We start from the raw sequence: 23,150 nt of genomic DNA on the forward strand, positions 1-23,150 counted from the left end.
ATTGCTACAGAAAATCAATGAAGAAATACTATACTCTGTCATGATAAAAACTCACAAAAATAGAAATAGAGGAGAACTTCTTCAACCTGAAAAAGTATCTGTGAAAACTCTACAGCTAACATTGAAAGTCTAAATGGGGAATTGCCTGGCGGTCCATGGTTAGGATACAGTGCTTTCACTGCCAGGTCCCAGGTTCAATCTCTGGTCAGGGAACTAAGATCCTGCAAGCCACATGGTGCAGCCAAGACAGACAGAAAGCAAGCAAGCAAGCAAGCAAGCAAGTCTGAATGCTTTCCTCCAAATACTGGGAACAAATTAAGAATGTCTGCTCTTATCACTCTTATTCAACATAGGGTTGGAAGGGCAACAGGCAAGAAAAAGAAATAAAAGGCACATAGATTGTAAATGAAGAAATAAAAATGTCCTGATTTCAGATGACATGATTGCACAGAAAATACCAAGGATTCTCTAAAGAAAACCTCCTGGAACTGATCAGTGACTTTAGCAAAATTTCAGGATAAATGATAAACATACAAAAATCAATTCTATTTCCATATACTAACAATGAACATGTGGTAACCAAAATAAAAAGTACAGTGCATGTATAATCACTCAAAAAACATGAAATACTTAGATGTAAATCTAACAAAATGTGTACAGAACTTATGTACTGAAAACTACAAACTGTTGATGGAAGAAAGACCTAAAGAGGAGAGACATATGGTATTCATTATTTGGAAGATTCAATGTAGTAAAGATGTCTGTTCTCTTCAACTGATATACAGGCTTGATGCAACTATTGATACTATTAAATTCCATCAAGTTTTTGTGTAGGTATAAACAAGATTTTTCCACAAGTTATATGGAAAGGCAGAGGAACTAGAAGAGCTAAAACAATCTTGAAAAAGTAGAATCAAGTAGGAGGAATAACTCTTCTCAATGCTATGTTTTATCATATAACTGCAGTAATCAAGACTGTATACTGTTGGTGGATTGGTGAAGAGATAGACACATAGGTCAGTGGGATAGAATAAAGAACCCAGAAAGAGACTCACACAAATATGCCCAACTGGTTACTGAGAAAGGTGTGAAAAACAATTCAGTGGAGGAAAGATAGCCTTTTCAATAAATGGTACTGGAGAAATTGGACATCCATAGTCAAAAAAAAAAAAAAAGATTCTCAACCTAAGTCTCACACAAAAATTAACTTGAAATGGATCGCAGATTTAAATGTAAAACTAGTAATTTCAGAAAAGAAAAAACCATGGGAAAATCTTTGAGATCTAGGGGTAAGCAGAGGTCTTGGATTTGACACCAAATGCTCAGTTTATAAAAGGGAACATTGATAAATTGAACTTCATCAGAATTAAAAACTTTTTTTTCTGTGAAAGATCCTGTTAAGAGCATGAAAATATAAGCTATGGACTGTGAGAAAATATTTGCAAACCACATGTCCAACAAAGGACTAGTATCTAGAATATAGGAAGAAATCTTAACACTCAACAATAAAAAACAAACAAACCAATTAGAAAGTAGGCAAAAGACACAAAGAACCATTTTACTAAAAAGGATATACAGATGGCAAATAAGCACATGAAAAGATGTTCAACATCATTACCCATTAGGTAATTGCAAATTATAACCACAATGAGATATCACAAAAACTTATAAAAATGGCTAAAATAAAAACTAGTGACAACACCAAATGCTGGCAAGGATTTGGAAAAATGGATCGCTCATACATTGCTAGTAGGAATATAAAATAGTAGAGCCACTCTGGAAAACAGTCTGGCATTTTTTTATGAAACTAAACATGCAACTACCATGTGATACAGCAATTGCACTCCTGGGCAATTATCCCAGCAAAATGAAAACAATGAAAATTAAGAGAAATGAAAACATGTTCACAGGAATACATCGACACAAATGTTCATAGCAGCTTAATTAGTAATCACACCAAACTGGAAACAACCAGATGCCCTTTAACAGGTGAATAGTTCAACTATGTTACCTCCATACCATGGAGTAGTACTCAGAAATAAAAAGGAATGAATTATTGAATACATACAACAATTTAGATCAATCTCCAGAGAATTATTCTAAGTGAGAAAAAACCCCAATCGCTAAAGGATTGGATTATATACTACTTGATTCCATTTATATAACACTCTTAAATTGACAGTTAAGGGAAGTAGCTGTGGCTAAAAAAGAGCAACGTGGAGGATCCTCCCATTGATGGAAATGTATCAATGTCAATATCCTAGCTGTGATATTGTACTATAGTTTTGCAAGATGTTACCACTGGGGTAGGGGGTAATGGTGTAATGGATCTCTCTATTATTTCTTACAACTATATGTCAATCTACAGTTATCTCAAGATAAAAAGTTTAATAAAAATTTTAAAAAAAAGGATTGTTCCATCCAAAATGCCGAGTGTGGCCTTGGGAGAAACACTAAAACAATAGGCTATTTAGCAACCATTAAAAATTGTGTTTCTGAAGACTACTTAATGACATGGGAAATTGTTGATTTTTAACCTTCAACTAAAAACTATTAAGATTCAAAACTTCACTTAAACTAAGATCCTGATTTTGTGAAAAATATTGACTTAATATCTGCAAAAAAAATGAAAGGTACATGTGATTTTTTTCACTGTGGTTATATCTGAATTATGGGATTACTTGAGACTTTTCATTTTCTTTTCATGGTTTCTGAATTTTCCAAAATTTTTGCTATGGCATGAGTCATAAATAAATGAAATAAGGAAATAAACATATATCTAGTGAGACGGAAAAGGTATTCTCTAAAATAAGCAGGTGGTAGTTTGTGGGCCAAACGGGCCTTCTGTCCTATATTAATTTCCTATCTCACCTGTCAGAGTGCTCCCACTAAACTGTTTGCAGTCCTAGAAGATGCATAAGTGTTTAAAACGAACCCCAATTTTATAAGGAAGAAGTTTGGAACAAAATTTTACATACTTTTATATATACATGTATCAAAAGTGATTGTAGGGAAAAGAATATAATTTTGTTTATCTAAGTACTGTGCACTGTAGTCCAGGAAGAAATAGAAAATTTTAGATATGCAGCCATAATCTATTCACCTTTAAGGAAGAAAAGAGTTAGTGTACTAAATTTTTTTAAAATGAAGAAATGAATCTGTTGTGAGTTCTGAATGCTGTCAAAGATGCACAGTGAGATGCTGGTATAGTATGGCAGAGGGGGTGTCAGTTTGTGCCCCAAAACTCCTATTTCAAACTGGGAAGTTCTGTGTTTGTTTGTTTATATGCATATGGGCATTCTGTACAGTATATTGTCTAAAAAAAAAAGGCTTTGGAAAAAAAGAAAGTACAAAAGCCATGATTTAGGTTATGTCTTGATGTAACCTAGCATTAGTGGTTTTTTCTGGACCATCATTTGGGGACCTGGAATTCAGTCCTTCCTTTCTCTGAACAGTCAATAGGGGAAGAAGGGACAGTAGAAACAGCAACTGGGAGGGGGAAAGAGGACACTATTGAAGAGAGTCAGAAAAGTTCTCTTTGGAAGATGAAGGTTACTGGTGTATGGTCTTGCACAAAGACAAATATAAGCAACCCTTTAGCAAACAGGACTGACTAGTGATCAAGATACTCAAAACCTTCCAGTCCAGATTATCTTTCCAGTCTTAGACCCCATACATTTCTCCCTTCTTCCCTCTCCAACCCTTCACTCTCCCCACATCCCTCTCTCACATACATATACACTCCTTTTCATCTACCCTGGAATCACTTCTTGTTTCCAGAACTTGCCTTCCACACTTACAATGTTATGCCTTTGCTTAAACCACTCTTTCCACTTGGATCACCTTTCTTCCAGACCTGTACTGACCAGTTGGATAGCCACTAGCCACATGGGCTACTAGAAATAAGGTTAGTGTGGATTGAGATACGCTGTAAGTGTAAAATACACACTGGATTTCAAAGAGTACAAAGAAAAGATAGAAATTAATTTCATCTTTTTTAACTTTTTAAAATGTGGCCACCACAAAATTTAAAAATATATATATATTGATATATGTATAAGGATGTTACCTCAGCATTTGTGAATCCTAGTGTTTTAATCATAATTATACCAACTTCAGTGAATTTTTAGAGCAAATGTGTTTATTAGAACAGACTCTAGTCAAATTATTTGATCAATTCTCTATTTTGCAGAGTAAAACCACTTCCAATTTTTCTATTTTCATTTGTATTTTAATGAAATCATTTTCACTGGGGAAACGTTCTTTCCTCTAATAATTTTACAAAGGAAGTTTGATTTACTTATCAGGGTTTTTCTTTCAGTCTCTCTTTTATTTGTTCTATTGCTGTGAGAACCCTTTCATGGCCATGATTTTCACCACATGCAATTTTCCTCTGTCAAATTTCACTGTGTGCAGTTTTAGCCATTGTTGCTTATATGCTATGCAAATCATTTCTACCAGTAGTGTTCATTTTAATTGGATAAAAAACCAATTGTTTATATTAATTTTTAAACTTATTCATGAGAAAATGGTGGGGAGATCTCAAATAACCCAGGATAGTTCTATTGTCCAAGATTGCTTAACTGCATTGCTTATCCAATTTCTCCAGAACTTCTGATCACTCCATGTCTTTGGTGAGGCAAAAATCAAAGGGCAGGGTCAAAATATCCTAAGGAATTATTGTTATTCTTTTAGGTGTAGTAATGGTATTGTGATTATGTTTTTTAGAAAAGGCTTTTTTTTTCTTTTAGAGATACATACTAAACTGTAAATGAATGAAATAGTGTGATATTTAGAACGTGCTTCAAAATACGAAGGGGGAAATGAGTGAGAATATAAACGAAACAAGATTAGCCATAAGTTTATAATTGTCAAACCTGGTGATGGGCATATAAGCGTTCATTATATCACTCTGTCTTTTACATATTTGAAATTTTACACATTAAAAAGGTAAGATAATAGCATAATTATCTGTTTAAAGTCCTTAAGATCAAAAGACATAGTCAAAATGTGCTCTTTTTTTGGTCCTTACCTTTATCCACAGCTACTAAAATGAAATCCAAACTCCCTACTATGGTCTCAAGGTCCTGTACTATCTGATTCCTACCTGTCTCTCTGATCTTCTCGCCTGCTTTCTTCTCTGGGCTATTCAGGGAATAAAATGTGAAGGGCGTCCCCTGGACCAGTGCAGTCAAGAGGCCTCCTTCCTCACCATCATTTCATTACACCTGCCTGGACTTTCTTTAATTTCCTGGGACACAGCAATCATTTTCCTGCCTCAGGGTCTTTGCACTTGTTCCTTAATCTAGAATCTCTTGGCTACTCAAGTCTCAGCTTAAATGTCACTCATTCCTCAGAAATGTCTTCTCTTACCGCACTCACTCATGTGGTCCTTCCTATTTTTCTCCATCTCAAAACCGTTTATTGCCTTCATAGCTTTGTCACCTTTTTTCTGTCTTTCACCAGAACATAAACTCTATGAGCTCAGGGATTCTGTTTGTTTTATTCATTGTGTATACTGAGCAATCAGCACAGGGTCTGGTACATAGAAGATACTCAATTAAAATATTTGTTGAATGAATGAAAACTAGCCATTTTTAAAAGTCTGCTTTAAATCACCTCCTTCATAAAGCTTTGAGTCCTCTAGGTGAGAATTAATCTTTTACTTTACTGGGCGTACAAACAGGCATAAAGGGGAAGAAAGCTTGTTTTACCCTTTGCCTGGTCTACTGTGGTGACATCTAGAATGAATCTGATACATCCTTTTGTATTGTTTCTTTATGTTAGCACTTTAAAAATTATTTTCTATGTGTGTGTGTGTGTGTATATATATATATATATATATATGTATTTTTTTTAAAGGTTTCAGATTACAAGGTGCTGCTTCTAAATATTTCTTCTATGTCCAGGCTGTGAGTTTCACCTCCTTTAATAGTCTGTAATTTGTTTCTATGGCCTCACAATGTTCATGACACATGAGGGTGTCATGATGCTGAGATGAAGAATGACTGGTTTAGTTGGACTTGCCCTCACTGACATGTCCATGCTTTGGGGAAATGCAGGTACACAAATTATTTAGCCAAAATCTCCTAGAGTGAGTCTTGCCAGTCGGTTCATGGTTTTCTTTCAAATGGGACATCGATACACATAACTTGTATGCCTGAAAGCTACCTTCTCACCATTTGCTAATTGCTTTCTATCAGGTACACACATACAAAGATGTATGTTTAAACAGAGGACAGTTTCATTCTCAAAATAATGTGTTAACATTTTTGCTCATTGTTAACAGATTTTTGCTCTGGAGCTACTTTTAGAAGATATTTTGTCCTCTCCCCAGTAGCAATATTTTTAGAGTGTTTCTTCCAGTCAGCTGATTTGCAGAATTGTTTAAACTAACACTAATTTTACTGCAGCAACTGAAACAAATGTTTCCATTTTGAAAATGTCTGCTGGAAAAATAAAGATTTGCAAGTCAATTGAATGGGGAGATTGTTAGATTGTGTTAAGTAAAATCGATGTTTATACTTACTTTTTTTCAAGAAACATCACCCAAAATATTCATTATTAAATGTTTCCTGGATGGATATAGTAGGTTCTGTATAAGTCCTTATGAATTATGATTAATAGCATAGATGTCCTAATTCTCCATTCTCAATAGACTAAAAAGTGTTTATTAAGATGGATCTATCATTTTAGCAATTGAAAAGAAAGTGCACAGAACCAGAACACATCGCGCCATATCAAGTTAAGCACACAACACAGTTTTATTTCTTTTCAGAAAAATTATAATCCAGGGAGAAAGCTTTTATGCATTCCTCCCAAGGGAGTCTGTTGTTTTTTGAAGGATTGCTATAGAAATAAAACCTGATCTCAGTTTAATTCATAATTACCTAATACATATTTTAAAGTATTCTGAATACCTGAGTCTATGAGCTCAAGGTTTAGGGGGGTTAGTGCTGTTTGTATTAAATCAGTGTTTATCAATGTGATTCTGATTTCTGGGCAATTTTGTTGGCTTTTAGAACATTGATTTAAGAAATAAGAACTGATATACTCAGCTGATTAAATCTTAATAGTGTGATGTCAGGCAATAATAAATATTTTAAAAGGTAAAAAGGAACCAACTCTTAGAACAGGGGATGTTAATTTATTTCATGTTTATTGACTGTTATGGACGTGGCACAGACCAAACTTCTGTGCCTCTCTTGCTGTCCTTACCCAGCTAGAGAATCCCAGAACTGTAAACCTGGAAAAAACATTCCAGAGACCTTCTGATTTCCTTCCCTGCCTTCATAAAGGAGAGAACCCAAACCCTCCAGACAATTCACTCATATTCTTCTTGAACACCTGCAGGGTTAGAGACTTAACAATCTTTCTTGATAAAAGGAAACTTGTTTTTGTATCAAGTAACAGTAATTGCTACATGAGTTACCAGTATATGGTAACCATGAATTACCATATACTGTACACATGCAGCATCTCCTAATTCTCACAAAAGCCTTACAAGTTAGTTACTAATTAGGGCTATTTTATAGAGAAACCGGGGCCAGAGAGAGTAATTTACTCAAGGTCACACTTATACATACCCAAGTTCTCTCATTAACACAGCTGCTTCTCAAAGGCAGTGTATTTGCCTACATAAAGGAAAGCAATAAAATCAATAAACACAAGCCTAAACCTATGTTTTAGGAAAAGAGTTTCCTTGGACAATACAAATTAGTGATGAGATAATCATACTAAACAACTCTTACTAAAAGGATATTCCACATTGGATAATTCAGAACCTCAAATCTGGCCGCTTTTAAATCAAATGTCTGTGTGCAAAACATTGACTACAAATCCCCAAGACCTGTCCTCAGTATTTCAACCCATAAATTAGCAAACACACACACACGCGCGCGCGCGTTCAAGCCTTGTACGGATAAAGTTCCAGGTCTTTCTTTGGGCATCAGTTTCGAGACTTCCATAGTCGCAGATGTGTGTGTGCGTGCGTGTGTGTGACTAAGGAAAAGAATAGCTGAATCACATCTAAAAGCGAATCCTCCCAATTAGAAATCTATAATAAAAATGAAGATAATTAGGCATTCCATCAGCCTTTCAACCTCAACAGCTCTTCTCCCCAAGCCAACCCAACCTACTCCCCTCTCCTCCCCCCCGCCCCCGGCCCCTGGGAAATAAACCCAAAGGCCGGAGGTAGAAGGGGCGACATCCTGGCCCGGGCTCCGCTTTCTGAAGCCTATCGGGGCACGGAATCCACCGGGGCCAGCTGGTCTCTTCTGTTGGCCGGGGGAAGAGGGGAGAGCGCCGTTCGTGGCCAAGAGCAGGGCGGGGACGTGAAGAGAGCCGGAGTTCGTGAGGGGCCGCAGCAGTCAGACGAGGGTCTAGGAAAAGGGAGCCGAGAGCCTTTTTCCAGGTTACAGAGGCGTGCGGAGGGCGAGAAGAAGCGCCTCGCGCGCAAACTCGTCCGCCTATCCCTCGGTACCGCCCAGCCGCACCAGCAACCCGCCGCCTAAGCGGAAGGCAGCGCGGCTCAGGGCCCGGCCCAGGCCGGCGCATGCGCCGCAGCCCCTCCTCCGCTCCGGGCCCCCTCCCCTCCCCTCCCCTCCCCTCCCTCTTCCCCGCGGGTGTGGGGCGGCGGCGGCGGCGGCGCGGTGACGTCAGGGCGTTGGGGCAGCTCCTGTGACAGACGGAGCTGGAGCGGCGGGGCGGCGGCGGAGTCCGGCGGCCGAGATAGCGAGTGAGCGAGCGAACAAGCAGCGACTCCGGGGTCCAGGGAGCGAGAAGGAGAAGGAGGGGAACGCTCGGGCGCGAGCGAGAGAAACCGCGAGCGCCCCGCTTGGGCTCGAGCCCCGGAACGGCTGAGGAGCCCGCCCGCTCCCCTCCCCTCCCCCTCCCCGGGACAGGGCCCAGCGCGCCATCCTCCCCCTCCCTCCTTCCCTCCCTCCTTCCTTCCTCCCTTCCCTCTCCCTCTCCCCCTCCCCCGCCAGTGGATGGGAGTGAAGGACGGAAGAGGCCCTGCGGAGGCGGCGGTGCAGCGCTCCGGTAAGGCGGCAAGGGTCTGCGCCCTCCCCTCTGTCTTCTCCACCGCGCTCCGGCGGCTGCGGGCCGGGCCCGGCGGCCTGACGATGTGGCTGCGCCGGTCCCCTCCCTCCCATACTCCCCTCCCCCTGCCGCCGCCTCCTCCTTCTTCTTCTCTTCTCGCTCTCAAAATGGCGGCCGCGACGGCCGTTGAGTGAGAGACACGGGAGGAGGGGGGACAGGCCGGGGAGGGCGCTGCCCTCGCTACCCTCCTCCCTGGCTCGGGTTCGGGGGGTGCCAGGGCCGCCGCGGCTCCACCCGCGGCCCTCCCCGGGAAGGGATCGCCCTCCTCCCTTGGTGACTTAGCAAGAAAAGTATTCTTGGGTAGGAAGGGCGTGGAGAGCAGGTCTCTCTCTGATCTTGGGGAAGGGGTTCGGCCCTCCTCTCCCCCGCCGCGGAAGGCGAGCTCCGCAGTCCCCACCCCACCCGCGGCTGGCGCTCAGGGACCGGGCTCAGCCCCAAGCCGCCTCGGCACCCACAGGCCTTCAGGCGTTCCTTCCCCCACCTGTCCTTAGGATGGGGTTGACCTGAGAACGATGGTCCAGCCCTTCCCTGGTCCCCCTGTGCAGTGGTCCAGCCTCTGCACCCACTGAGGAGGAGCGGCCCGACCCACCGAACCATCCGCAGCACCCACCCACCAAATCAGGCAGGATTTTCTTTTCTGCCACCGGCTCCTTCAACGGGAGTTGCCTTTTGACGTTACAGCACTGAGCTTCGAGGCCCTCAGCCATTCTCCTTCTAATCTAATCTCCCCACTCATTTAGGAAACGCAGTGCCTTCCGTAGCCTCCCAGGTGAGAAAATGCCTTTGAGGTGGTGGGCAAATTTTAACTCTACCTCTCTAGACAGAAGAGTGGAGAGGAGGAGGAGGTTTTCAATATCTGAGATAAGACAGAAAGGTGCCTTGGCTTTATTTGTGATTCTGCTTTTCTTCGGTGACTTAGCAAGAAACTCCTTGGGAGCAGGGCAGGAGATTTTCTTTTGGGGCTGGGGTTTGGGTCCAATTTATATCAATCCTTTGGTTAAGAAATTGTGCTTTGGAAGCGAAGAACCAGATTTGTGGTTTCGTTCTCAATGGGCGATGTCATGCCAAGGTCCCCCCCCCCCCTTTTACTTAAGAGGCAGTCGGGAGAGAATAAAGATATTACTGATATTCCGACCTTTACTTTAACACACAATCCTTGAGATTGATAACGTTTTAAAGGCTAAACAAAAAATGTGTGCCATTTTTGGTAATTCTGTTTTTGTTGCGAGGTGGGATCGTTTTGTGTGAATTTCATTTTGAGGCTAGGGTGGAGGAGACAGTGCTTGGGCCTTTCATACCAGTAATGTCATCCCTGCCCTTTTGCTACAGTAGTATTTGCTTGAAAAAAATTTTTTTTTCGTTTTTGCTGCAGCAGAGCTTGATTGCTGCAGGGTCCAGTCTTTTAATAGGGAAGATTTCCCGGTTGGGTATGTCGGTAGTGATATAGTGTTGAATATATTAAAAGCTGTTACTTAAAAAATTATGATTTGGGTCTAAGGCATTAGCTAGCTTTTAATCTCTCATGGGTATCTTTCAGGATACAGTTTTGCAAAATAATTGGCAGTTGCAAATTGCAGTTTTTATTAAAGCAGAAGAGTAATCTGTGTTTAGGGTGATTTATTCTTTCATGTTCTATTATAAATGATCATTGTTTGGATTGTTCACAAGGGGAGGGTCTCCTAAATGAAACAAAGCTGTTATTTTTATAAACCAGAATGGAACTTAATTTTTCACAAAATATTTCTGTATATCTTGATTTTGATGGAGTTAGCCCAATTCCGGTGCCTCTCCCACACCTTTTTTAAAAATGGGCTAATATTTGTGGTTGCTGTGAACAGCCATTGAGCCGAGGAGACTGGGTGGAGTAAGAGAGCAGAAGCTGTGAAATGCTAGATTGCCCTTTCATAGCATTTTTCTCTTGCTTATGTTTTGTAAGGTTATTTGATGCTAATTGGTACTACAACAAAGGCGTTTCTCTGTAGTAAATCTTAAAATCTCGTGTTTTTAGTTTCCACCTTTTTTGCAAGGTGAGTATTGAATGATTGGGGTAAAAAGCAATGTCCCTGCTCGAAAGCGAATACTTATTGTCTCTATGTATCTGTACATATACATACACACACACATATATATACACACTTCTTAATGTTTTTTATTGTTTTAGTTAAGTAAGTGTAGATTAACGAATGCCAGAAATATTTGGCAAAAAATAGTAGTAGGAATATTGCAAAAATCTAATGAGAACATTGCAGATGTTTTCTTTAACTTTAGTTTGCATTAAAACAGTAAATCTGTGATTTTTAAATAATGAACATCAAAGTGAGTAAGAAAGGATAAGATAATTTGTGTTAAATGCTCTTTATATGACCCTTTCTCTTGTGTTGTCCTTTGGAAGAGACCTTTCAGTAAGGTACTACTGTAAGAGAGGGTAAGTCATTTTAATGTCTTGTATCAAGCATTCATGTGAATAGATGTTCTCAGAAGAATGTCAAATTCATGTTGTAAATGTGATTTTGATGGGCCTTATGACTTTGTCAGTGTATGATATATTTTTACATTTTTGTTATTTTTAATGTGATTAGAAAGTAGAAGGGTTCATGTGGTGAGGAATGAGGTTATTATGATAATTCACTGTGTTATGTGTCTAACATATCCCCACCCCTAGTATTTGTAGCTATAAAAGCATACTAAGAGCTGAGATTTTTCAGTAGATTATTAGTTGATTAGGAGTTTAAAATAATTTGACTTAAGAGAGCTTTTACTTCTAAATGTGTATCTATGTGTGTTTCTGGTACATGTGGCAGAATCTTTTGCTTAATTTGGAGAGCAGTTTTTAAAATTCTTCATAATTCTATACCTATAAAACTTCTAATGAGATTGGGATGGATTAATTTTTTAGTAGACTTACTTGGTATCTTTTTTTCCAGATACAATTACTCTGGTATATAAAAGATTTAGAGATGTTTCTGGAAGGGAAAAATCAGTATCTGATAATTTTTGGTTTTCCAGCTAGAATATCCGTGTTTCATTGTCTATATTTTTTCAGTGTAAATGTTGCTCCCTCTTATGCAATAAATAATACTGTATATATGACTTTACCTTATGCCTCATATTTTCAGTGTCCAAGAAAAAATAGTACCTTACTTTTTGTTTACCTGTGGTTCATATTATTCAGAATTTGTCATCTTAATCTCAATAGGTAAGCCATAGAAACTGTGGCAGTTGTCAGCATTAGGATGGAGATATCTTAAAAAACAAATCCAAAGCAAAATCTTCCGGCATTCAGAGTGAATTTTCCAATTCTTCCCATTGAGTTCTAAAGCAGTGAGTCATGCACTCTTTTGCCAAAGGGACTTGAGGCTCAGTTGGTTTTAAACCACGCCTGTCATGTCCGCTGTGGTCCTAAAAGAGATTTTTTTACTTGGTTGTAAGTTTCTGTTGTGAAAATATTTCATTATGATGGGTAATCTGTTTTTATGCACTTTAGAGAGAGAGAAATAGTTAAAGTGGGAATTCTTTGCCACTTTTACTATACAACTTTTTTTTACTTTAAAAGTTGCTCTATTTAAAATAAAACTAAACAAAAACAAACAAAAAAACTGCTGATATAGGGACTTCTGAAAAGAAAAAGCAAACCTATTCTCCTGAAGATGCTTAGCTGTAGAGTGAATCTTAGTTGCTGAAGGCCACATGTTTTGAGAAATCTGTATTTCATGAAGATGCCATATTACATAAGCCTAACAGGTAACTGCAGTGAAGGCTTTTTGACTTGTTTTAGCTTTGTTGCTGGTTGATATGGCATGTTGGCTGGTCATTTAAGTGGAACCTTAGTTTAACTTCTGCTGTGTGTATAATTTTTAACCTTGCCACGGCAGTTACGAATTTTAATTGATATTGGTGAAATGCTTTATAGTCATTGGATGCAGGTATCATAAGGGCTTATTATTTTGATTTATTGTTTTCTCTTTAAAAGTTGGTGGCTTTTAGTTGAAACTTACCTAGTTAGGATTGATTTGTGGATTTGTCAAGGATACTTCTGGAAAAGTATCCTCTAAAGTTATTGTCATCTAACATTGTTGTAAACATTTTCCTAGAACTTTGTAAATATATTGAACATGGCATTTCATTTGTTCTGTCAGCTACTTTTTGAGATAGAATAGTATTTTTTATGGATGAGAGAACTAAAATTCAGAGAATTTCTTTTCCCAAGGTCACATGTTGGGTTAGTAGCTAGAATGAGGTAAATATTGTAGTCAGTGAATCACTTGGGTATTGCCTTGCATGATCAAACAAACATTCCTTTTTCTTTTGACAAAATGGACTCTTTTCATAACTATTTTTATGTTAATTTCTTTTCTAAAATGGTGAAAACTGGTGGCATTTATTGCCTGCATCATTTAAATTGGTATTTATTAACATGGTCTTGTATTGTAACTATTTTGCTTGCATAAGGCATTTGAATAGGGACTCCCAGAAAATGCCTAATACTGCTTTATAGTAATATTAATAAGTAAATAAATACTTGCTGCATACATACAAGTAGTAGTAATAATATCAGTAAATCAATATTAAATCTTTTAAATACATACAAGTGGTATTAATAAGTAAATAAATACTTTTTGCATTTGATTGAATATGGGGTTATGTGAAAGGAAATGAGATATCCTATAGTTCTTTATAGTGGCTAACTTCCAGTGATCTCTCTGGAATTAAGGTGAAGGAGGGAAAAGTGTTCATACTTCCTTTACAGAGATTTTATGTTGTCCCAGGAACAGGGTCATACTTACGACATAGTTGTTTCAGGGCCACAAAACTCTCACCTATAAGAAATGAATTAACCCAACTGGATAAATTTCATTTGCATTTCTATTCTTTGCATTTTGATTAGCTGGTCCTTGAGCGCTTATGTGCTGACAAGAATTACTGACAGTTAACTGAGGCTGTTAAGAAATTTTCTGAGAGACTGTCTTTTGATAACAGTGAAATTAAGAATCTGGGAAATTTTTAAGGAATTTAATTGAAAGCTTATGTTATTAAGGATTTGCATGTTGTGGATTAATTCACTTTTAATCTGCGGCAAGATAAAAGGATATGTGTTATGATTTTAGTATTTTGTATGCATAAGGCATATATTTTATATTTTCATCTTCCCTTCCATAGTTGTTTTTATTTTATCAAAAATATGCTGACTGCAGAAGAAGGGAAAGTGAAGATAAAAGAGTCAATTGTATTGGGAATTCCTTGGCGGTCCAGTGGTTAGGACTCTGCGCTTTCACTACCGAGGACCTGGGTTCGATCCCTGGTCGTGGAACTAAGACCCAACAAGCCACGTGATGTGGCCTAAAAAAAAAAAAAAAAGAGTCAATTGTATTGATTATTATTATAATTTTTTTTTTTTTGGTTAACTTATTTTTTAAGGGTGGGAAAAAGCTATACATTTAGCATTATCAGAGAAAATTAAATAAAGCTGTTGACTAAAACCAAAAATGAATATTTTAGATTCTAATCCTAACTCCACAATTTATCAACTATGAGCCTTGAGCAATAAGCCTCAGTTTCCTAATCTATATATGGATAACGTTGACAGTATGTAACTCATAGGGCGGTTGCTATTATTGGATAAAAGGCCTGTAAACCCTTCAGTAGATATTTTTTTATTGTTAGAGACTTTTTTTAAGGAAGAGAACATACAATTTAATCATAAATAAGCAGTTATTAATACATTAATATAGCTCTTATAGTTTTAAATGTATTTCTTAAGAATTAGTATTAGGGATTCTTTCCCCTTTATCCATTATGTGTATCTGAAACCAGAGATGGCTTCAGAGTTTCTTAGTAGGCAAGAAGTGCTATGTAAATCAATGCCAAATGGACTAATTCCTTTTTTTTAATATAAAATTATATTGCTCATAAGCATGTTATTTAAACTGCAAAGTACATTTATATCTTTATTTTAACAAAACTTTGTACTTTTAAATATTAATTTAAATAATCCCACGTTTTTCCTGTTTTTCTTTCTAAAAAAACCTTTTTATTTTGGAAAAATTTTAGATTTGTAGTCAAGTTGTAAAGATAGTGCAGAGAGTTCTTGTGTATACCCTGCACCCAATTTCCTCCATTGTTAACATCTTACGTTTCTGTGCTACGTTTGTGAATCTTGGTATTTACTATTAGCTAAACTCCAGACTTTATTTGGATTTCACTGTTTTTCCATTAATGGCCTCTTTCTGTTCAGATTTAATCCAGGGTACCACGTAACATTTGGTTGTCTTTTACCTCACTCTCCTCCGGTCTGTGATAGTTTCTCAGTCTTTCCTTGTTTTTCATGACTTTTACAGTCTTGAGGAGTCCTGGTCAGGTATTCTGTAAAATGTCCTCCACACTGGGTTTGTCTGGTGTTTTTTCATGATTAGATGGGTTATGGGTTTTTGGAAAAAATACCACAGAGGTGAAGTGCACTTCTCATCACATCATGTCAGAGGCTACATGATATTTCATCACTTGGTTAACGTAGTGTTTGCCAGTTTTCTCATAAAGTTATTATTTTTCCATTCTCTTACTTTATCCTTTGGAAGTGACTCCAGTTCCATGTCGGCGGTGGGGGTGTGTGTGGGGGAGTGTCTGTTTACATATGTTATTTGGAATTCTTCTGTAAGGTGGATTCACCTCTTCTTCCCTATTTATTAAAACAATTTACATCTTTATTTTAACTATCAGGAAAATTTTGTTTAGAATTTTAAATATTATTAATTTAAATAACCCCCAATTTTTTCTAGCTTTTTAAAAAAATAAAATATTTTAACAGTGGTTTGGAGAATAAAGATCCGAGAAAGCCTTTGAAGGAGCTATGTTTAAGTGAATTATATATCCGTCTAGAAATTACTCTGAGAGTAAAGTTCAGTGTTGGGATTTTAGAGAAGAGCTCCACATTTGGGGGCTTGTTTGGAGGGAGACTGCTGTAATCTGAGAAGCAAAGCAAATAGGGTATCTTATTCATTGGTGCTGTGCTAGTATTTGAATCCTCCTTGTTCTTCCCTTTCCCTCAAAAAGCTTGTAAATACTGCAGCAGAAAAGAAAGTATTTTTGACCGATTGGACTCTTATTTTAAAAACAGAACTGGTAGATCTGTGTCCTGAAAGATATTTATTTTACACTAAGGAGAATTTATAACTTGAGTGCAAGGTTATTCTTGAGAATTGCAGTTATTACAGTTCTTTCAGTTGTTTTTATATCTTGCCCTTACATTGTATCACTTGTACAGAAAATATCATTGGGCTTCTACTTTTAAAAAAACTTATTCAGTACCATTACATATTTTTGTTTCTCTTTTAAATTTTCATCAATTTTTCTGTCCAGCAAACATTTATTTAGATATATTATATTCTAAGCACTGGGGATACAAACGTGATTGTCAGCCCTTGACCTCAAAGATCTTAAAATTTATGAACATGCAAAGGTAGCATAATAGTGCTATAATCAAAATATGTACTTGGTGAGATGAGGGCCCAAAGTTTTCTCTTTTTTTAAAATATTTATTTACTTATTTTGGTTGCACCAGGTCTCAGTTGCAGCACGCAGGATCTTTAATTGCGTTGTGCGGACTTCTTAGTTGCGGCATGCGTGCGAGATCTAGTTCCCCAACCAGGGATCGAGCCCCGGCCCTCTGCATTGGGAGTGAGGAGTCTTACCCATTGGACCACCAGGGAAGTCCTGAGGGCCCAAAGTTTTCAAGGAGGTCTTCACAAAGATGTTGGTTAAACATTTTTGAAGAAATCTCGTCATGTTGTTTGGGGAGTAATTTGTACCTAGTCTCATAAGTACACCTTGGTTAGTGAGGGAAGTTACATGTAGCTGTAGTTCAGTATGGCTGGAGTGATTGGTGAGTACAGAGGAGTGAGAACATTACCCTGATCTGGCCTGTAAAGTGGGTTGGCACATGGACCATCTTCGTTTGCAGACTCCATCTTAGACTCATGCAATAAAAAGCAATAAAAATTCCATGGTGGGGGGCACCAGGGATATCTGTATTGTCAGTAAGCTTCCTAGTTGAGAAGCTTACTGAAACCAGTTTTTACCCTTGAGGTGCCAGAGGATGATTTTAAGTTATGATAAGTAACATCATTAGATTTCCTTTTTAAAAAGGCAACTGTCAGCATTGTGGAAGATGCAGCTGTGGAGTGGATGGAGGTAGATAGACCTGTGGAGACTATTTAAGAGGCAGTGCAGGTTGAATGGATTCGAAAGGGATTGAGTATGTATAAATTAATAACCAGTTTGATATGGGAAGTAAGAGAAACAAGGAATGAGGAAGGTGAAGAATTGAGGTGTTTTTTGTTTTGGGCTGTTGAGCAGATATGGGTGTTCGGAAGGAGCAAGAAAGAGTTGAGGAGAACCAAGGTTGGGGGAAGTTTTTTTGGTTGTTGTTTGTGTGTGTTTTAACAGGATAACCGTTAGGTGTATTGGAGACTTGAGTTCTAAGATATTTGGTGTTTTCATGTTTTATATGTCTACCAGTGTAATTAATAGTAGAACATTTTTGTTTATTATTTCTTATGACGCATTAAAAATTCATTCTTTCATCAGAGTGTGTTCAGTGCATTCTGTTATAAGAACTGTGCTGAGGTGCTAGAAAGTACTCCAGACCGGGGACAGCAGTAGTAAAATCATAAAGATCACAAAATGAGGAGAGGGAAGGCATGCATTACAAGGTGCTCAGTGTTAACTGGAGTTTGAGCAAAGTGGGGCTTGGTTAGAAATAAGATTTGAAATGTGGGAAGGGACCAGATCCTAATCAAAGACCTTATAAACTGTGTTAAAGCATGTGGACTTCAGGAAATAGGGAGGCAGCATAGTGCAGTGAATAAGGGCCCCAATTGTGGAGCCCAGATGCCTGTGTTCAACTCTGTTGCTTACATAGCTGTGTTACATTACACGCACACACACACACAATATAAAAGCTCGTTATTTAAATTCTCATAGGTAGTTGTGAGGAGTAAATGAACACTTCTAAAACATTTAAAGCAGTGACTAGCATATAGTAAGTGCTATTTAAATATTTGTTAAATAAAAAATAGGGAGCCAATGAAGGGTTGTTTTTAAATAAGGAAGAGATATGGTCGGATTGTATTTTAAATAGATAATTCTGGGGCTGAGTAGAAGATAGATGTTAATAGGCCAAGACTAGGTTTAAGAAGACCTGTTGAAATTGGTCCAGTCCAGGTGAGAGACGATGGTGTGAACTGTGGTAGTACTGTTAAGGGTATACAGAGAATAATTCAACAAATATTGAGGCAGTAAACTTGGCAGATCCAGGTAATTGATTGAATATAGAAGAAGAAAGAAAAGAGTCAAGGTTGATTCCAACATAAGATATTATTTCTGAAATTTTTAAAGCAGTATTCATTTAAAGTACTTTGGATCTTAGATGTCCTCTATGCTAGTTATATGTGAGGCTTTGGTGTATATTATGTTGCTTCCATAAAAATGAGAACTAATGGCCTGAGATAGTTTTTAATTTCTCTAAATGTATAGGCCTTTGCTGTTTTTCTCAGTAGGTGGAGAGAAATTTCTCTTTAAAGATCCACTGTTAACGTGGAAAACTCTCATTTAGCCCACGTCCAAAGAGCTAGAAAGCTTAAATATTGATTTTTTATGTTGTTTTTATATTATAACTTCATATTAAGATTTGTGATTATAAAAGTATAGCACCATAGTAATGCTGTAAAAATTTGAAGTGACTGCTGAATCATTAAAGAGGTTAAAATTTGTTAATTCTCTTATATCTAATTTTTTCATTGTTTATTCATAGATGATAAATAACTTTGATAGGCAGAATATTCATCACCTGTTCATTCCTTTGATAAATCTTAACTCCCCAAATCTAGATTTGTCAAATTTTAAGAATATTTTTTCTTGCCATTCAGTTTTATAAAAAGGGGAAAACTTGGTTGAAATTAGAACTTTCTTGAATTTGAGTTTTCTCTAGATTCTTAATGAAATAATTAAATGGATAGGAAATTCAGTGTCCTTATATAGTATTTTAAATCTGAGTACTGGGTTGTAGTGGTGTACATAGTGTATGATATCTGTCAATTACGCTATTGCAGGGCTCATCAAATCTCCCCACTGAAGACAGTTGAGCGGGATGATATTTAAACTGAATCTTGAATGAATAATTGGAGTGGACATGGGAGAAGGTCGTTTGAGGTAGAGGGAAGAGCAACATATACAGATACAAAAGCATGAAAAACTATTATGTGTATGCTGGACAGTAGTTTGCAGAGGGCATTGTAGGGTACATGTGAATATGAGGCTGGAAAGGTACACATGAGCCAGATTGATAGAATTTACAAATTCTGTGTGGTTTATAGGCAATTTGGAAGACACAATTTTAAGCAAAGGTGAGCATTATGATCAGATGTGTATTTAGGTAGTTTATGTAGGTGGCAGTGAGGAATACAGATTGGAGTTTGAAGGTCACTTAGGAGGCTTTTTCAGGAAAGAATGATAAGTGCTTGAAATAAGACAGTGACAATGAAGGTTGTTGATTGGAGAAAGGTTTAGGAGGTAGAATTGTGAATGAGTAGTGTGTGATGAGGAGAGGGAAGTATTAGAAGACATCTCAGATTTGTGGCTTGGGTGTCTGGGTGGAATTGAGAAACTGGGTGTCATTAGCCATCCATAGTAGAGAATAAGAGGAGGAATTATGTGGGATATTATGTAAAGTGCCAGATTAATTTTCCTGAACCATGGTTCTCAAGTCACTTTCTTGCCAAAAACCCATTGCCAGGTTTTTACTATATTTAGTCAGCTTTGTATATGAATAAATGCAAAGGGTAGGGCTTCCCTGGTGGCGCAGTGGTTGAGAATCTGCCTGCTAATGCAGGGGACACGGGTTCGAGCCCTGGTCTGGGAAGATCCCACATGCCGCGGAGCAGCTGGGCCCGTGAGCCACAACTACTGAGCCTGCGCATCTGGAGCCTGTGCCCCGCAACGGGAGGGGCCGCGATAGTGAAAGGCCCGCGCACCGCGATGAAGAGCGGTCCCCGCACCGCGATGAAGAGTGGCCCCCACTTGCCGCAACTAGAGAAAGCCCTCGCACGAACCGAAGACCCAGCACAGCCAAAAATAAATAAATAAATAAATAAATAAATAAATAAATAAATAAATAAATAAAAAAATGCAAAGGGTACCTTACTAGAAACATGGTATTTAATAGATGTTTGTTTAATCCTAAATGGACACTCAAGGTCTTTTCTTTGGTGTCCTAGCTCACTTGCTTATTCTTTATCTTCTTGCCTGCCATGTATCCGGTGATTCAACCTTATGAAGATACTTTCTGTTCCTTGTGGCATTTTCACTCTTTACCACTCCCTCCCATCTCTTTTTCTCTGTGTATCTTCTGACCTATATATCCTTCAAATCTGCATACCAGGTTCTCCTTTTCCAGGCAGCCTTCCCTAATTTTTTTTTTCTAACTGAAAGAAATTTTCTTTGAATTCATAATCTTAAGGTATCTACTATTTTTGTCTCTTGTTATAGCTTATATAAAACTTTATCTGATATGTCAAGTGAGTTAATGTATTTAAAGAGCCTAGAACAGTACCTTGCACATAGTACTCAGTAAATGGTGGTTGTTATTATGGTGATGTTAAGATGATTAAAACAAATTGATGTAATAGTAATAGGGCAGTCTGCCTTTACCTTCTGCCTTCTTGTGATGGCAAAACTGATTTGTTCTCTGTCCTTGGACACTAGGAAAGCAGTGTCTCTTTTTTTAATTTATTTATTTATTTATTTATTTTTGGCTGTGTTGGGTCTTCGTTTCTGTGCGAGGGCTTTCTCTAGTTGCGGCAAGCAGGGGCCACTCTTCATCGCGGTGCGCGGGCCTCTCACTATCGCGGCCTCTCCCGTTGCGGAGCACAGGCTCCAGACGCGCAGGCTCAGTAGTTGTGGCTCACGGGCCCAGTTGCTCCGCGGCATGTGGGATCTTCCCAGACCAGGGCTCGAACCCGTTTACCCCTGCATTGGCAGGCAGATTCGCAACCACTGCGCCACCAGGGAAGCCCCCAGCAGTGTCTCTTTTACATTCATAATGTATGTAGAAGTGCAAAAGGTACTGTGCCGTATCATCTTCAAAGTGAAGTTATTCTCTTTGTACATCTTCACTATTCTAGAACTCTATTGAGGGAAGTAAAATGGTAGACAAGCCCTTAACACTGATTATCTAAGCTTCACCACAGTTGTTTGAGTAGGTGGTGATGTTAGCTCCAGTTATATGTGGGCAAACAGGCTTAGGAAATTTGAAGATTTGCCCAAGGTCAGTTTGTAGGTGGCCAAGTTGATATTTGAACTTCCACTATTTGACTCCAAAATTCTACACAGTAGGACCTCAAAAGTGTAGGATTTATTACTTCATTGCTTTCATATCATTTACATATTCAGCTTGTTTTAAGAGGGCCTATCATGGGACCTATACATAGGAAAGTACTTTTTGTTTTTTCTTCTAAATTTTATTTTACATATTTATAGTTTGTTTATTTTTGTTATGGAACATGTCAACCATGCAGGAGAAGTACCTGCAGTAATATAACAAAATATCCACATAACTACTACCTGAATTAACAGATGTTAACATTTTATCATATTTGCTTTAGAGTTTTTGTGGGGTTTTTGTTTGTTTGTTTTTTAAAGAAATATGGCATTACAGTTAGAGTTGATATCCTCTTTCTAATCCTACTCCCCTCCCTCCCTGTTCCCAGTGGTAAAGTTCTCCTAAAGTTTGTATATATTCTTTTGTTCTGTTTTTATACTTTTACTATACATATATGTATCCATAAACAATGTACAATAATGCTTAGAGTTTACATGAATGTTATACTGTATACTATTCTACAACTTGTTTTTTTCACCTAAAAAATGTTTTCTAGATGTATTGGTATATGTAGATCTAGTTTATTATGTTAAAGAATTTCTTATATATGATCATACTATAGTTTCTTTATACCTACAGTACAGAAATAGGCCTTTAGATTGTTTTCAGATTTTCACTATTACAGACAGTGCTGCAGTGAACATGGGAAAGGTATCTGCAGATAAGATGATAAAATTTGTTTTTTCATTGCAGAGTTTATCTTAAGATTAATTAAATATTTGTTCTTTAGTAATTTTTATGCTTTGAATTGAATAAATAGAATGAATAATATTGTTGACATTGATTTTAGACCATAAATTCCTAAATTTTGTTCCACTTTCCTCAGTCTGTTCAACTGTTCAAAAACCTGTGTTCAATTCAGTATTGAGCCAGGAGTTGCACACTGGCGGCCTGTAGGACAAACTAAGTGTAAATGCTTGGCCTTGTATCGTTAAAATTTTTTTGAGTCAATATTTTAGAGTTAGGTATTTTGTGTAAAGTCTCTATTTTTGGATTATCCTGAAAAATTAGAAGCTTTGGCAACAGTGGGGCCCACATTTTCCCATGGCAACAGTTGGCCTAAGCTGAGTCACAGCTGCCCTCCTTGATTTTTTTAATTTATTTAAAAAAAATTATTTATTTATTTATTTGGTTGTGCTGGGTCTTAGTTGCAGCAGGAGGGCTCCTTAGTTGTGGCATGTGAACACTCAGTTGCGGCATGCATGTGGCATCTAGTTCCCTGACCAGGGATCGAACCTGGGCCACACCTGCATTGGGAGTGTGGAGTCTTAACTACGGCTCCACCAGGGAAGTCCCACAGCTGCCCTCCTTTAGATGGGCATAAGCTCTCCAGGAAAACAAGTTCCTACCACTTCCTGTTACTGTTTATTATTGCCCTTGCACTGTTGTTTATAGTGAAGAAATACTTTTCTATTGATGTTTTTATAAAAAATGGGGGGAAAGTGTAGCTAGACAACTGCAATATTCAAGAAAAGTAGAACAGCATATTTCTCTGGAAGTGAAGAATATTGTAATATGATTAATATGCAAACAAAATGAGTCTTGTATGGAAAGATCACAGCCTTGCCTGCTTCACTGGTTTATATTACCTGCATTGTTTTGAGTTTGTGATCTCTGC

The 23,150-nt window shown here is 38.0% G+C and overlaps 1 protein-coding gene across 1 annotated transcript in view; it reads left to right on the forward strand.

Annotated features, from left to right (window-relative positions):
* The first annotated feature begins 8,648 nt into the window (after positions 1–8,648).
* The window catches only part of PAFAH1B1 (platelet activating factor acetylhydrolase 1b regulatory subunit 1), an 81,376-nt gene continuing 66,874 nt past the window's right edge, over positions 8,649–23,150 (forward strand). The window contains exon 1 of the mRNA XM_059907313.1: positions 8,649–9,042. The gene's annotated coding sequence lies outside the window, so the exon portion shown is untranslated. The remainder of the gene's footprint in view (positions 9,043–23,150) is intronic.

Source organism: Balaenoptera ricei, chromosome 20, assembly GCF_028023285.1.
Source record: "Balaenoptera ricei isolate mBalRic1 chromosome 20, mBalRic1.hap2, whole genome shotgun sequence".
Taxonomy (NCBI): Eukaryota; Metazoa; Chordata; class Mammalia; order Artiodactyla; family Balaenopteridae; genus Balaenoptera; species Balaenoptera ricei.